The sequence below is a fragment of the Onychomys torridus genome, chromosome 2, assembly GCF_903995425.1.
Source record: "Onychomys torridus chromosome 2, mOncTor1.1, whole genome shotgun sequence".
Taxonomy (NCBI): domain Eukaryota; kingdom Metazoa; phylum Chordata; class Mammalia; order Rodentia; family Cricetidae; genus Onychomys; species Onychomys torridus.
The window spans coordinates 54,286,177-54,302,040 of record NC_050444.1 but is presented as its reverse complement, the minus strand read 5'-3'; the positions used below and the strand labels follow the sequence as shown (position 1 = coordinate 54,302,040).

At 42.5% G+C, this 15,864-nt stretch overlaps 1 protein-coding gene across 1 annotated transcript in view; it reads right to left on the bottom strand.

The window, feature by feature from the left end:
* Positions 1-15,864, bottom strand: part of Bach2 (BTB domain and CNC homolog 2) — a 335,948-nt gene that overhangs the window by 153,159 nt on the left and 166,925 nt on the right. The window contains exon 3 of the mRNA XM_036179422.1: positions 3,655-3,803. The gene's annotated coding sequence lies outside the window, so the exon portion shown is untranslated. The remainder of the gene's footprint in view (positions 1-3,654; positions 3,804-15,864) is intronic.

Genomic DNA, 15,864 nt, shown 5'->3' with positions numbered 1-15,864 from the left:
TCCTGTGCTAATGTAGTCGAGTCTGTAATGGCGCAGTGAAACCTTGGTACCAGAGGGCAAGACGATGTTTGCTTCCGGCCAATGACAAACAGACAGGGGCTTCTTTGCTGAAGGACCTTTCAAAGCAGTTTCCAGATCTAATCCCAACACATTTAACTCTTCTCAGTGATTTCAGCATATAAGAGGCTGAAGTTGCAGATACCCTGCAGGGTAGGTCCCTCCCTCAAAGAAACCAAAGCTGTCTTGTTTTCTGAGCCTTGATCTCTGAAAAGGGGTAGTGGGATGTGAGGGAGGATGAGGAGTGTGGAAGGCCTGGGGTGTGGAGTTGGAAGGTTAGCCAATCCAAGGCCTGGCTTTCCACATTCCAGGTTACAACTGTTTCAGTAAACATGCCAGCATATGGAGCCAGGCCCAAGTGAACCCCAAGAAACAGGAGGGCCGACAAGGAGAGTCCCAGAATTTTTCCTGCTTTGTGTCATTTCTGTCTGGGCAATATCTGGTTTGCTGGTTTCTTCTGGGGACATCTGTCAATGTGCCCTGCAGTTATGTCATCTAAACTCACGGGGTGCATGGACCTTGATTAAATGCTACGTCCTCACTGTATCAGCTCAAGTTCAGGGGCTGGGTAGGTCCATGTGGACATCAGAGGGGAAGTCATCCTTAGTTCCCTCTTCCTTACACTTGATAGGTGTTCCATTCTACAGTAAATTTTAGTTTTACTCTTTATCCCCCCATAACATTTGAGTCAGAAACCTTTGCAGCACAAAGACTTGATTTCTAAGAAGGTTTGGAAAGTCTAGCGTGAGGAAGACGGGATGGATTGGTATGTGTTGTCCTTGAATTCCAATGACTTTGTTTCATTTTTATTCTGGTTACACCATTTCTTTAAGCCAGAGTTCCATGTGTCTGAGTGTGTATACACAGAAATAATCTAAGCAGCTTAGGAGGAACATCCAATAATGGCGTTTAAGTTTACCCCTCACCACACACACACACACACACACACACACACGCACGCACGCACGCACGCACGCACGCACGCACGCACGCACACGCCTTTAATGAAACTAAAGATTATCAATCTGCATCTGCCCTTGGATCCTTGTGTATGATCTGTTCCAGGGATAAAGTCTAGAGACAGTTCAGATCTGAAGAAAACATGCTACAGTCCCAGTGGGAACCTGCTGGCTGTACTTCCAGGCCAGCTCTCTCCAAACAATAAAAGGCAAAAAGCAAGAAGGCAGAGTTGGGTGGAGGAAGCCAGTGCTTCCCACGGGCCTGCAGGTGGGGTACTCCCTGACCTCTTCTGTGACTCACTGGCCTAGTAAAGCCTACTCCTCTTAGCCGTGACTGGGTGGAGGCAGGTCTCTCTTCCCCAGCTTCTCTCACGTGCCCACCTCACCAAGCAAGAAGACCCATTAAGAGCAAAAGTCGGGCACACAACTTCATGACTCTGCTCTGGGTTTCGCTTGCCTAGGAACTTCTCCAGGAAATGGAGCAGCCTCCCTGCACAGCCCCCTTCACCTCAGCAAGGCAACTTCCTCCACGCTGTGTGGAGTTTGGAAGAGACTGTAACTGCTGATGGTAATCTCCTTGGATGGTTTCTGTCAGGGGTGTCTTTGCTCCAATGGGGATTCCATCCCTGTGGCTGGGCCTCTGCCTCTGCTGTTAGGGGCTGAGCAAAAGGAAGTGGGATGACACAGAGTGGTGAAGATGCCACTGCACCCTGGAAAACTTCAGCAGTGCTGTCAAGAACCAGCATTCTTAAAAGGAAGACTGTGCACTGCTATTTAGTTGCGTTTTAAATTGTGTTAAAACATAACATAAAATACTGTTTAAATCATTTAAAAAATGTACAGTTTGGTGATGTTAAGATGATAGACATTGGGGAGGGTTGGGGATTTAGCTCAGTGGTAGAGAGAGCGCTTGCCTAGCAAGCACAAGGCCCTGGGTTCGATCCTCAGCTCTGGCAAAACAAAACAAAACAAAACAGAAAGATAGACATTCCTGAATGGCCGTGGCACATGCCTTTAATCCCAGCTCTCGGGAGGCAGAGGCAGGGGGATCTCTGTGAGTTCGAGGCCAGCTTGCTCTCCAAAGCAAGTTCCAGGAAAGGCACAAAGCTACACAGAAAAAACCTTGTCTCGAAAAACAAAACAAAACAAAACAAAAACAAAAACAAAAACAAAAACAAAAAAGATGATGGACATTATTGTGCAACTAACACCACCATCAACTATCAAAAGTCAACTTTCCCAGTCCACACTCCACCCACTAGACAACAAACCCCACACTCTGCTCCTACTGCTGGCAACTAGCATTCTACTTCCGGACGGTGTGAGCTTGACAACCCCAGGAACTCCATATGAGCAACAACACTGACCGTGTCCAGCCGATTTCATTTAGATATTTTAGATATTTCCTGGACAGGACAGTAACGTGACTGCAGTTTTATATTCACTTTATTTCATGAAATAAAAACACTTAACATTTCTGCACTGAAAGCTCAGAAGCACACAGCATGATCACAGGTGTGTGTATAGATTTGTATGTCTACTTACTTGTGTCCAAGTGAGCATATGCTTAGCCAAACTTAATTTTTTAAAAATCAGTCTCGAGTAAACTGTCCTTGTTGTTGGCAGGTAAGTAGTTGGCTTTTTGGAAGCTAACACAAGTAATGAGCTGACCTAAAAATATGCCAGTACTGAGGCCTTGGAAACCTCTAAAAGCTGAGCCTTGCAGATGGATTAGTTACCGGCGGCCGGCCTCCCTTCACGTGCCTTTTGTAAATGAAGTTGCACATCGGTGTAGCAAGGAGAAACACTACTATGAAGACTGGCCTCGAAAAGGAGCGACAGACTCTCCAGCCCTGGGGGAAAGACTTCCCCTTTTGATGTATCACAAATGACAAGCACACCTGTCAAGGGACTGTGGCCTTTGTCTCGAGCTAACAGCCACACTGTTACTCCGACCTTCTGCAGACCAAGGGCAAACAATGGCCAGCACTCCAGGAGGAAAGCTGGCAAGTGGTAAGGCTGAACTTCCCAGCTGACGCTCCCGGGCAGGCCATTAAGCTGTTTTTGGAGACACATGTCAGTACGTTAAGTACAGGTTCTACTTTTTTGTTTGTTTGTTTGTTTTTTGAGAACAGAGTTTCTTTGTGTAGTCCTGGCTGACCTGGAACTCGCTCTGTAGACCAGGCTGGCCTCGAACTCACAGAGGTCCGCCTGCCTCTGCCTCCCGATTGTTGGGATTAAAGGCGCATGCCACCACTGCCCGGTCAGATTCTATGTCTTAATGTATTTAATATTAAAGCACATAGTTTCTTACTGTTACCATTCACCCCTCTAACACACTTGAGTTAAAGCAGTGATTCTCAAAGTGAGGGCCTTGGAGCAACTATACCAGCATCACTTGGGAACTGTTAGCAGAGCAGATTGCTGGCCAGCACTGGATCTACTGGCTTGAAACTGCTGGTGTGATTCTGACATAAGGCTAATAATGCCTGAGAACCACCAAGCTAAGGAAGCACTAATATAGGAATTTCGGCCTCATTTACAATTCTCACGATGCTTGGTGTGCTTGGGTTATTGGTGTTACTACCTCATATTTACCCATTTAGTTAAGGAAAAGACATTTTAGTAAAAGACTTACATATAATTTCCCCAGGTCCTGTCCTGGCTTCGAGTCTTAGGAGGCCGGGAACTGGGCAGAGGAAGAGATGAGAAGGCTACAGCAATCCATTCAGACATGGACCCCAAAGCTCCGTGAGGCAACCTTGTGATTGATCAGTGAGTGTCCACCTAGACCCAAAGGAAAAGTCCATTACTGGAGTAAATATTTCACATGGCAATGCCCCTGCCTCACAACTCAGTGCTCCACCATGGTTCTGGTGTGCCTCTTGACCAAACCACATAAACAGAATATGACAAAATCGCCCTGGGTACCAATATCTGGGCTCCACTCAGGTGGAAGACCTTACTCTAGGTTTTCTACAGGCAAGCATCCCCTACCAGGTGTCCTCCTGAACCCAAACACAGCCTGGGGAAGGCAATGTCCAATGCTCCTATTATCTCCGGATTTGTCTCAGAAGGCTTTCTTCAACAAATCCAAACACCCCAGGTTAGAGACCTAAGTGCAAGTCCTAACTAAAGGGATTCTAGAAGTAATTAACTTGTGAGTTGTGACTGACAATGATGCTTCAACTGTGTTCATTTTCAAATTGGTATGGTTTGGTTGGCTTTAGTTCATCCTCATATCCTCATATCAGACTTTCATCCATAAAATCAGAATACTTATTTTATCTGATGATGAGTTATAAATGTTTATTGCAAAATACATAAAAGCAGGTCAGAGTATAAAGAAAAAATAATGACCAATGGTAACCTCGACCAGTAAATTACTAAGGATATTTTGTTGTTTAGGCTTATAGCCCCTTCACTGTAACTCCTGCAGTTGGATAACTGCACAATTCAGCTTTGTTTTTTATTTGAGAGTACAGGATGCAACTACCACCATGTTATCCTTACATGTGTGCAGTCAATCTTATTATGCAAGTTAAGCAGCCCACGGTTAAGGATGTTCAATGTTTCTATGCAAAAATAGAGCATTACTCATTAACCAGGACAAAATAACATTTCACATTAATTCAGGCAAGGTTTTTCTACCAAAGAAGTAGTTTACACACAGACACAGACAATAGATACAGACACAGACACAGACACAGACACACACACACACAGACATACACATACAGACAATAGACACAGACACAGACATACACACACACACACACACACACACACACACACACACACAGACAATAGACACAGACACAGACATATATACACACACAGACATACATACAGACACAGACATACACACACACACACACACAGACACAAATATACACACACAGACACAGACACAAACATACACACACAGACACAGACACAAACATATATGCCACCCTGAAAACCTTGTGATTTTAGAACTGAGTTGTGGACCAGTATGCTTTTCAGATACACAAACATACTTGGAGATTTTTTTCATAACTTTTCAATTTAATTATAAAAAAAGTGAGTTATATCAGTGTTCTATAGTTATTAAAACCTGCTTTTAAATATCTCTACAATACAAGCTGGGCAGTGGTGGCGCACGCCTTTAATCCCAGCACTCGGGAGGCAGAGCCAGGCTGATCTCTGTGAGTTTGAGGCCAGCCTGGTCTACCAAGTGAGTTCCAGGAAAGGCGCAAAGCTACACAGAGAAACCTGTCTTGAAGAAAAAATCTCTACAATACTCCACAGAAACACATTTTAACTATTTTCTCACAGTGACAACTAAAAGAGTCATATGTACTTCAGGTTGTCTCAGTTTCTGACCATTCCTTGGGACCCTAGAAAACAAACAATTACCAGGTTGGTGATATGAACTCAAGGGTGTCCTGATGAAGTTTTTTTCCCTTTAATTATTTTGAGATTTTATATATTTTTATTTTATGTGCATGAGTGTTTGCCTGAATGTATGGCTATGTACCACATGTCTGAATGTAAGTTTATGTACCACATATGTATCACATGCCTGAATGTATGGCTATGTGGCCCACTTGCATGTAGTGCCCGTGGAAGCCAAAAGATGGTATCAGATCCCCTGAGACTGGAGTTACATATGATTGTGAGACACCTAGTAGATGCTGGGAACTGAACCTGGGTCCTTTGAGGCATAGCCAGTGCTTTTTTTTCTTTCTAAAAACAAATCATTAATTTTATTTTTTTATTTTTTGAGATTACAGTTTAAATACATTTATACTTTCTCTTTCCTCCCTCCAAACTCTCCCACATACCCCTCCAAAAATTTCAAATTCATGGCCTCTTTTTTCACTAAATGTTATTGCATGTGTATACACACACACACACACACACACACACACACACACACACACATAACACATATGCATACACTACACACACACACACCACACACACACATGCACATAACACACACACATACCACACATGCACATACACACACACACACACACACACACACACACACACACACACACACACACACACACTATGGCTAATGCTCCTGTATATACGTTTTCAGGGCTGTCCATCTGGCACTTGAAAACCAGTCAGTGTACCCCTCCTTGGGAGGAGAACCTCTCCCGCTCCCAGTGTTCCTGGAATGGAACAACTCTACTCTTCTATCTATAAACTCAACTTCTGTGTCCAACACACACAATAAAATGGCTATGGTGTGAGGCATCAGGGTGTGAGAACTTTCAATTATATTTTGAGAGTGAACTAAATTCATCTCTTCAGTGGTCTTACATAAAAGTCTAAGTTGTCCGATTACAATAACAAGAAAGGGCCCAAAGTTCTATCAAGAGGTGGACTATTTGTCCGCTGTGACTTCCTTTATAATTTGGGAGGTGTCTTTCTGAGTGGGCAGAATGGTCTCTAAAGGACTTTCCTTTGCCATGATCAGGTCTACAGTTCATTTGTGAGCACACCAAGCTCATAGGATATAAAACACTAATGTGGTGAGAGGAAATGATCCTCAAACAGCAGACTTTGTTTCTCCTAATTGCTTGGGGACAGAGAGGGAATAAAAAAACAAAATTGCCACCAGTAACAAGAACACTTACCAGAAGCTCTTCAGACACTGAGACTGTACCACCGGCATTTGCAAAGCTAATTACCAATCTGGGTTCTCTCATTTTAAAAATATACTTCAAAGCCGCCCATGCTGAACCGAAGTCTGTGCAACTGGCAGATTATCAAAGTGTAAAAAAAATTGCATCACTTGAGTCAAGTAATAACTTTCAGTATCGCTAACTCCTGAACTGCAAAATGCCACAGGCCAAAAGCTAGCAGCGCCACATGGGTATAGTACTGTACATTTATATGAGTTCATAGTTCCCTAAGTCCTGAGACACACAGCCCTCTGAGTCCCAGTGGCTTTGTGATATGGGACAAGTGCTCTGCCTCTGAGCCTAACTCTTCACACAGGTTCTTCTTAGGATTAAATGAGGTGGAAAATACATACGTATATGTACGTATGTGAATATACATATTTATGGCTTATTTTTTCTTTGCTTTTGTAAATTGGATGACATATACTCAATGTTAAAAAATCATCTTGCTCTTTATTAGCAATGTTGCCAGGCAGAAGACTGTTAATCCCCCTTGTACAGTGAAGGAAAGACACAGGAAGAGGTATCCACTAAATGAGTGAATAAATAAATAAGGACTGGATTAAGTCTTGTGTTTCTCAGCTGGCTACAGGCTGGCTGAGTCACTCTCTGGGTATTGGTTTCTTAGGGAAATTGAGACGATTTTAAGGTCTTCCTGAGGCTGATGGTTGTCATATGGCTGATGACATGGAACCTTTGGAATGACCCTTAGAAAGTGGCCCCTCCTCAAAGTCAGGGCACCATGAAGCAAAAAGCACCAGTCACCAATCTGAGGCCTGCAGTGTCGAGACAACACTCCTGAGGACCCCCAGGATGGAACAGACATTAGCTTACTCATTTTGCTTGGGCTGAGGAAGGTGCTGGGAACATTAAAGAAAAGGCTAATGCCTCTAAAGCACCAGAAGACAGTGGAGGGCCTACACCACCAATCTTGTTCAACCCAGACACTTCACTACTGTAACAACTGAACAAATTCACATGGTTGAATGTTGACTTGCTTACAATCTGACTGCCATTTGACTACCAGTGTCAAGCAGATATGTGAAGGAGCTTCTTGTGTTACATTTATGCTAAGGTCATACAGGATGTCCTTAAAAGTCTTGGGGCCACACTACTTTAGACCCCTATGATAATGGAGTTCTCAGCATTTGCACGGCCCAGCCCAGCAGCCTCAATGTGGACCTGGAGTCCCACTGGTGTGGATTTAAAATAAGTTAAATTTAAATACCTAAATGTGGGCAGTGGACAATACAGCTATAGGACACTGACTTTTTTTTTTTTTTTCTTTTTCTTTTTGGAGGTCTTTCGGATCCAGTGGCCACACTGGCTTTTATTCAGCCAGTAGGCTCTGTGAACTGTTTTGGTCTCTCAAAATAATGGTGAATAAGAGAACCAGGAACAGTTCCTGACTTAATGGCACTTTCCAGCTAGGTTTATTTCTGAGGACCTCACACACGCAGTGGCTCGCTGGACAGTTCTTAGGAAAAGGCGGGTGATGTGCCATGGCAGAGCCAGACCAAGCATGACAGCAGTGCTTTTCATTTCTTCATACTTACTGTTAAAAGAATCTGGGGAAGTTCAGAAGTAGATATGTGAATGGTTTCTATTCATTCATTTCCAAATAAAGTAGCATGCTGCAAATATGGGAAATTATCTGTACGTAATTCCCTCTTGCATAATCTTACACTTACTTAAAAGAAAGAGTCGGAGGGGCCTGCACTCATAAGGTAGGGAAAGTAAATGGTATTTAATTACACAAACAGCCGTATAAATGTTCAAGTGTGCCTCCTGCTGCAACCGTGGGCAAGGGAACATTTGTACCAATTAGCTGCAAAATGATTCGGCTTTCCAGAAAGTTGTATAGGTAAGGCTGATTGCATTCTTTATCCCTGACAGCTCAACTCTTAGCTAGGATGTCTTCAGTGGGCTTAATAGGATGTGAAGAGTTACTCTCCCCAGGACACTAGAAGGCATTTTCACCCACACCATCCCTCTCATACTAGCAGAATCATTTCTTTGAAACAGAAAGGTAGCTCAGTGCTTATCCCATTTCCTGTACTGTGCCTCTGGTGTCACCCTGTTGTTAATTTCCTCCCCTAACTGCTTCTTCCCACCTTCCTAGGATGCAGGGTAACACAAAGAACAGAGGAGAAAGTACTCAGAACACCGGTTCATGCTGGTGCTGAGCCTGAATGCACACTGGCGAACGACCATGGACGGTGGCCCCCACGCTTTGGGATTAAGCACAAAGAACAGAGGAGAAAGTACTCAGAACACCGGTTCATGCTGGTGCTGAGCCTGAATGCACACTGGCGAACGACCATGGACGGTGGCCCCCACGCTTTGGGATTAAGCACAAAGAACAGAGGAGAAAGTACTCAGAACACCGGTTCATGCTGGTGCTGAGCCTGAATGCACACTGGCGAACGACCATGGACGGTGGCCCCCACGCTTTGGGATTAAGCATTTTCAAGCTCATTCTTCCCCCTGTATCCATGTTTTCTCATGAAGTGAAAGACTCACTACATAAAACAGCAGTTTTTGTTTTGTTTTGTTTTGTTTTTTCAGCAGAGATGCTACATGGAAGGTTCTAGTAGGCCAAGGTGAGTTTTCTAATGCCAGGGTACCAAGTCTGTCCAAAATCAAATGACTGGGTTTTAGAGCTGGTAACAAGACTCATCCCGAATTACACAGAGACACACCAACACATTTTCCACCTCTGGATTGAGTACCGAGAGAATGGATAGTAGTCAGAAAATAAAAGTTCAAAGCTTAATTCCAAAAATAAAAATTACATTTAGAGACTATTTTCTACTAAGCGAGGTCAACTCTCAAATGTTCTGTTGGTCATAGAACACAAAACCTTTTTCTAAAATGTTAGTTATAGGTTCACTGACAAACACATTTAGAGCTATTCTAGAGTCCTTACACAAGAAAGACTAAATGGGGGGGGGTGTCACCATTTTGGGACCAGAAATCTTTAAAAAGCGACGGATCAACTTGGGAACTAAGAATTTCAAAATTATCTTTAAAAATCCAATTTCAACACCCATGTCTGAGAAGGTATCTGAATCAGGATCTTGTGGCTTCTGTGTCTTCTTCTGCTGGTCCACTATCACCACAGAAACCGGCTGCCTTTTTTTGATCCTCCCCTGGCATGTAGGGTCCTGAGGATCTTTCTAGCTTAGATTATTTACTGACAAGACTCTGACTATCTAGTTCTCATGCATAGACTTCTTTTCACATAAGGTACATGGATCTTCCCTTTGTATTACCCTGTCTTTCTTTTGTTATAGTAAAGTATCTACAACTTACAATTTTCCATTTTAATCATTTTAGATAAACTTTAGTAGTAGTAAGTACATTTTGTGATTGTGCAACCATCTATCCATCTGATACAACAAAAGGAGTATTTTCTAATAATCAAAACCAAAAATAAGACCAAAGATTTAAAGTAAGAACTTGAAGGGAGAGACACTCTGAGGGCCGTGCTTCATCTTATATAAAATCTTTTTTATAGATCAGATTGTCCGTGAGACATTCTTCATTGTTTTTCCATGCTTGAGATGTGGGGATGCTGGTCTCCAAGTGGATTTCTCTAGGTCATATACTAGTTATAACCACATACATAAGCATCAAGGAGCCCAGGACATCCCAGCCTTGCATGTCTCCGCTATCAATGATGACTGACAGGCACTTCTTGGAAAGATGGCCTGTGTTCTCAATATGCTGCATCTAGAAGGAGCTGGTTTTGCCCCTCATTTGTTTCTAAGCAGGGCTTCAAAGAGTTGTCAGAGAGCGTAAAGAACCTCCCTCAGCCATTCGGCATTCAATTCAACTCCACAACATATGTAGCAAGTAGAATTCTTTTCCCTTCCTTTCTCAGTTTAATGACCTCGAATGTACCAACATCCTGTCTTACCTAATCCCTAACAAGTCCTATCAAATGCCAGGGCAGAATCAAACTGCCTTACAGGCAGTGAGATCATGCACTAAGAATTCATTTTTATTCCAAAAATTGGGAGTGCCAGACCACTTAGCACAATGTATCACACAGCCAGAAAATTAGCCTGGCACTCCAAATAATGTTTTAACATTTCTCTTATCAAAGGTCCTTTTAAAACCCAATGACTCCCTCCTCTAAAAAAATTAACACACACAAAACCTCCCCATGTGGTCATCAAAGGTTCAAGGACCTTTTCAAGTGTGCCAGGGATCCTCTACGGATCTGTGAACCCCAGATTAAAATCTCCTGTAAGAGAACAAGAGTTCACATTGTTCCCAGGGCTCCTACACTGGATCTAGGTCCCCAGGGCATCTCGGGGTGATTTCCTTTGGTTCCATTTGTCTCAGTACTGGTTAAGCTGCAGGAACTGGTTAAGGTAACTTCTGGTCAAGCATACTGTTAGCAAGGCTGCACCAAGTTAGCTGACAGCTTTGGAAACCCACTCCTCTGGTCAGTCTGGATCTGGATGTACTGGTCTGCCTGGTGGTCTTGGCCTCTACTGGTGTCATCTTACATCCTGCAGGCCTACTTAAATTCCTGTCATTTTTCTTGTTGATCTTTTCCATCACCACCATTAAAAACATTAAGCTGGATTTTTAAAAACCATAGTAGTAACAACCTCCTCTTTGAATTCAATTCTCTTGTTTTCTGCCCCCAAATATCATTTAGTCTTCCATATTTTGCTCCTTGGGAGTAAGCCACCTGCTCACTGGGACCACCAAGTCTGGTTACCTCTGTTCTGTCCAGGCCAGAGTTCCCACCCCAGAAGCAAGGAGGTGAAGTAGATAGAGAACAGGCTGGCCAGTTGGGAGACCAGTTAACCAACTGGCCAGGGAACACAATGAAGGCTCAATTTCTGGAGATAAAAAGAACCAAGGGAGGCCATCTCAACATGCAGGGTGTATGGACAGCTGCTAAGATCAGAGGACAGCCAGTCAATGGTGGTGCCCATTTCTTTCCTTTCTAATTCTCCACAGATAGGACCTGGTAGTATTTAGGAGCAACCCTACCACTCTGGAGGCCAAGCCTATTTATGTCCAGTCTTCAGTCCTTTTCAACAGTTTATTGAGATACAATTCACATGCTATAAAATTCACAACTTGGACATCTATGACCCAGTGGATTTTAGCATATCCAGTGTGAAACCCTCACTATTATTTAATATCTAGTAGCTATCACACGCAAAAGAAACTCTGTGGCCACAAGTTATCTTTTCTTACTCCTTCCCCAGCCTTTGGCAAACAGTAAGCTACTTTCTGTCCCCACATACTTGCCTATCCTGCATAGTTCATATAAATGGAACCACGTGCTATGTGGCCTTTTGTGCTTGTCTTACTTTTACTTATCACAGTGCTTTCAAAGTGCACTTAGGATGACGCAGCATGCAGCAATCCTTCATTACCTTTAGTAGCTAAATGATAATCTGCTGTATGCTGCTGTGATGGCATTAGAAATGTCCTCCATAGTCTTAGGCAGTTGAATGCCTGATCGCAGTTGACGGAGCTGTTTGTGGAGACTTAACAAGTGTAGCCTTGTTGGAGGAGTATGTCACTGGAGGTGGGCTATTTCTAGTTTGCACTGTCTACTTTATGTTTGCTGATCAAGATGTGAGCATTCAGCTTCCTGCTCCAGCTGGCATGCCTGCCACTTGCTTCCAGGCTTCCTCACCATCATGGACTCTCAGCCCTCTGGACCCGTAAGTCCAAATAAACTTTTTCTATAAGTTGCCTTGGTCATGGTGTTTTATCACAGCAATAGAAAGTACCTAATACAGTGCATTATAGTTTAGATTTAGATCTCTCCCTGAGGCTCATGTGTTGAAGGGTTGGTCTCCCAATGCAGCAGTGTTCAGAGGTGGTTGGATCATGAGGATTCTAGCCTCATCAGAGGACAGTGCCATTGATGGCTTCATGGCTGAAGGCATCACTGGGAGTTGGTGGAAACTGTAGGAGGTGGGAGTAGCAGAAATACATTACTGAACCACGCATGGCCCCTTCCTCTCTTGCTTCTATAATGTCTTTTCACCGATGTTCTGCCTAACCACAGAGCCAAAAACAAATAATCATGGCTGAAACCTCTGACATTGTGGACCAAAATGAATCTCTCTCCTTTTAAGTTGTTTTTCTAGGTATTTGGTAAGTAACTGAAAGCTAATAGAATGCATATAATATACCATTTGCACATTTATCAACCAGTAGATTATTTGTGTTGTTTCCATGTGAATATCATCAATCAATGGACATTTGTGTTGTTTCTATTATTTTTTGTCTATGTGAATAATGTTGCTATAAGCATTTATACACAGTCATATTTGGACACGTGTTTCCAATTCTCTTGGTTGTATGTTTGGGAGTAGAGTTGCTGAGGGCAATGGCTACTTTGTTGTGTCAGCTTGTTAAGCCATAGTATACAGGGTGAACATGTCTCGAGAGTGGTGAGAACATATTCTTCAGACCATCTTAACATTTCCATCAGTAGTCTTTAATAAAGCATATTACCATCTAGAACACAGGTGGGATTCAATCAAAAAAAAAAAAAAAAAAAAAAGCTGACCTATTTGAGGAAGAGGGAATACTGACAGTAGCTGACAGTAGACTGACTGTCTTTAGACCCAAACTGCTATATCAACTTTCCCTGAACCTGCAGCTTGCTGGCCCAACCACAGTTTAGACTTGCTAGCTCCCACAATTGATTGTCTTAACTATCTAGCTACTTTTCCTGTTGCTATGATAAAATATTCCTACAAAAGCAACTTAAGGCTTTATTTTAGCTCACAGTTCAAGGGTACAGTCTATCATGGTGGGCAAGTCCTAATGCAGGGTCGGGAGGCAGCTGCTCACAATGCATCTGCAGTCAGGAATCAGAATGATGACCCGACAGCCTTTTCTCTTTCATGCAGTCCAGGACACCATGCCCAGGAATAGTGCAGCCCGTTCTTGTGGTGAGTCTTCCCACCTCAAATTACCTATTAAGATAATCCTTCCTATGTCTGGCTCTAGATAATCTCTCACACGCATAACTGTACTCTTTTACAATCCTATCAGTAGGGTCTCCACACCCCTGTGAGCACTGTGGTGTCTTTTTGGACCACCCATCTCATTAAGGGTAAAGTGATACCTCATTGTGATTTCGATTTATAGTTCCTAATGATTAATGATGTTGAGTGTACAAACTGGTATTTGTATATATTTTCTGGAAAAATATTTTAATTCTTTGCTTGTTATTTTATTGAGTTATTTGTCCTTTAAGAGTGTTGAATTGTAAAAATTATTTATATACTCTAAATAAAAAAACCCTTTGTTAGATGTGACTTACACATATTTTATCTCATTTATCTCATTCGTTTTTTTTTTTTAAGTTTCTTTAATGGTTTTCTTTAAAAGCACAAGTTTTAAATTTTTATAAAGTCCCACCTGACCTATTTTGTTCGTTGTCTCCTATTGACTTTGGATACTGGGCTTCATGTCCAGACGGACCTGGAACTTGCTATGCAGCTGGCCTTTAGCTTGAGATCATTCTGCTGCTACACACCCTGCCCAGATACTGTTTTCTTCTAGGTGTTCTAGAGTTTCTGCACGCGGCTCTTCTAAGTTAAGCCTTGTGTGTGTGCTATAAGGTGGAGTACTGTGCTGTCTGTTGAGGTGGCTGTGTGGTGTGTACTAAAATTAAGAAGTGTGGTCCTCTAACTTTGTTCTTTAAGATTGTTTGAGCTATTCTGAGCCCCTTTCATTCCCATCTGAATTCTAAAACTAGCCTGTCAATTCTTGTAAAAAAAAAAAAAGCTAGCTGGAATTTTGATGGTAATTGCTTTGAATATGTACAAGTTGGGTAGTACTGTTATCTTAGTGTGTCTTCTGATTTATGAATATTAGAAGTCTTTCCATTTATTTAAGTTTTCATAACATAGTGTTCTATAGTTTTTGGTATTCAATCTGCTTATATTTTTTATTTATTTTTTGGGATAGGGTCTCACTATTCTTCAAGCTGGTCTGAAGCTTCCCAATGTGTACTTAACCTTGAGGTCTTCCTGTCTCTGGCTCTCAAGAGCTGAGATTAGGCACCCCTACCATACCTGTTGGTTTGTTTTTTTTTTTCTTAAATTTGTTCCTAAGTATTTTATTATTTTTGATGTTATTAAAAATGGAATTTTCTTCATTTCATATTGAGTATTTTGGTGCTAATATATAGAAACAAATTTAATTTCTGTATATTAAGTTTTAAAATTCACCCATGTTGAATGTGCACATTGTGGGTAGGCATGTGTTTGCATGTTAGTACAGGCATGCATATGGAGACCAAGGGTCAACTTCTGGGAGTCAGTTCTCTCCTTCCGTCAGGGGTTCCAGGGATGGGACTCAGGTCTTGTGTAGTAAACATGTTCATGTTCTGAGCACTCCTCTGGCTCATGTATGCTGTCTTTGCACCCTATAAACTTGCTGATCTTGGTTATTAATTTTAATAGTGTTTTGCACATACAAATTATGGGGGTGGGTTAGAGTCTTACATAATTTTTAGTATTTTAAAGCACAGGTTCACACAGTAACCCAGAGCTTAGACTGCACTACAGATCCCAAGATCACACTGTCAGTCTCTCCCCTCAGAGGATGGCGCCCCTTTTCTGGGCATGGTGGTGGCCTCATTCCTTCTCTGCTGACAACTCACATAATGAGTAGAGGGGTAAGTCCCTGCACTCTGCACAAGTTCACAGTGAAACATTCTTTTCCACAGAATGATGCTATAAAGAAAGTCGAGGTCACAGTCCACTTGTCTATATATATGGACATCAACTGGTGAGGGTACCATAGGGACTAGCCTCACCATTCTCAAGACTAAAGGATTTCAGTTTCCTTGCACGAGAAACTCTGCTCCTAACTGTAAACTGATCTCCAGGTAAACCCACCCAGAACTGTCCCAGAAACTTCCTGTGTGCTTCCCCACCAGCACCTCTGCTATCTGCTTCCTCTCCCTAACAACCGAGGGCTCCATCCCAAGGCATCTTCTTTTGAAGGGCAATGGTGTTTTCCCCGCCCCAAACTGTCAAGCTTGATACAAATGATAATTATTTCATACCAGACACATTTTGCTTCAGCCAGCCATCATTTCGAGCTGTTTTACATCTTTGATCTGTGACTCACTGACTTGAGAATGCAGCTGCCCA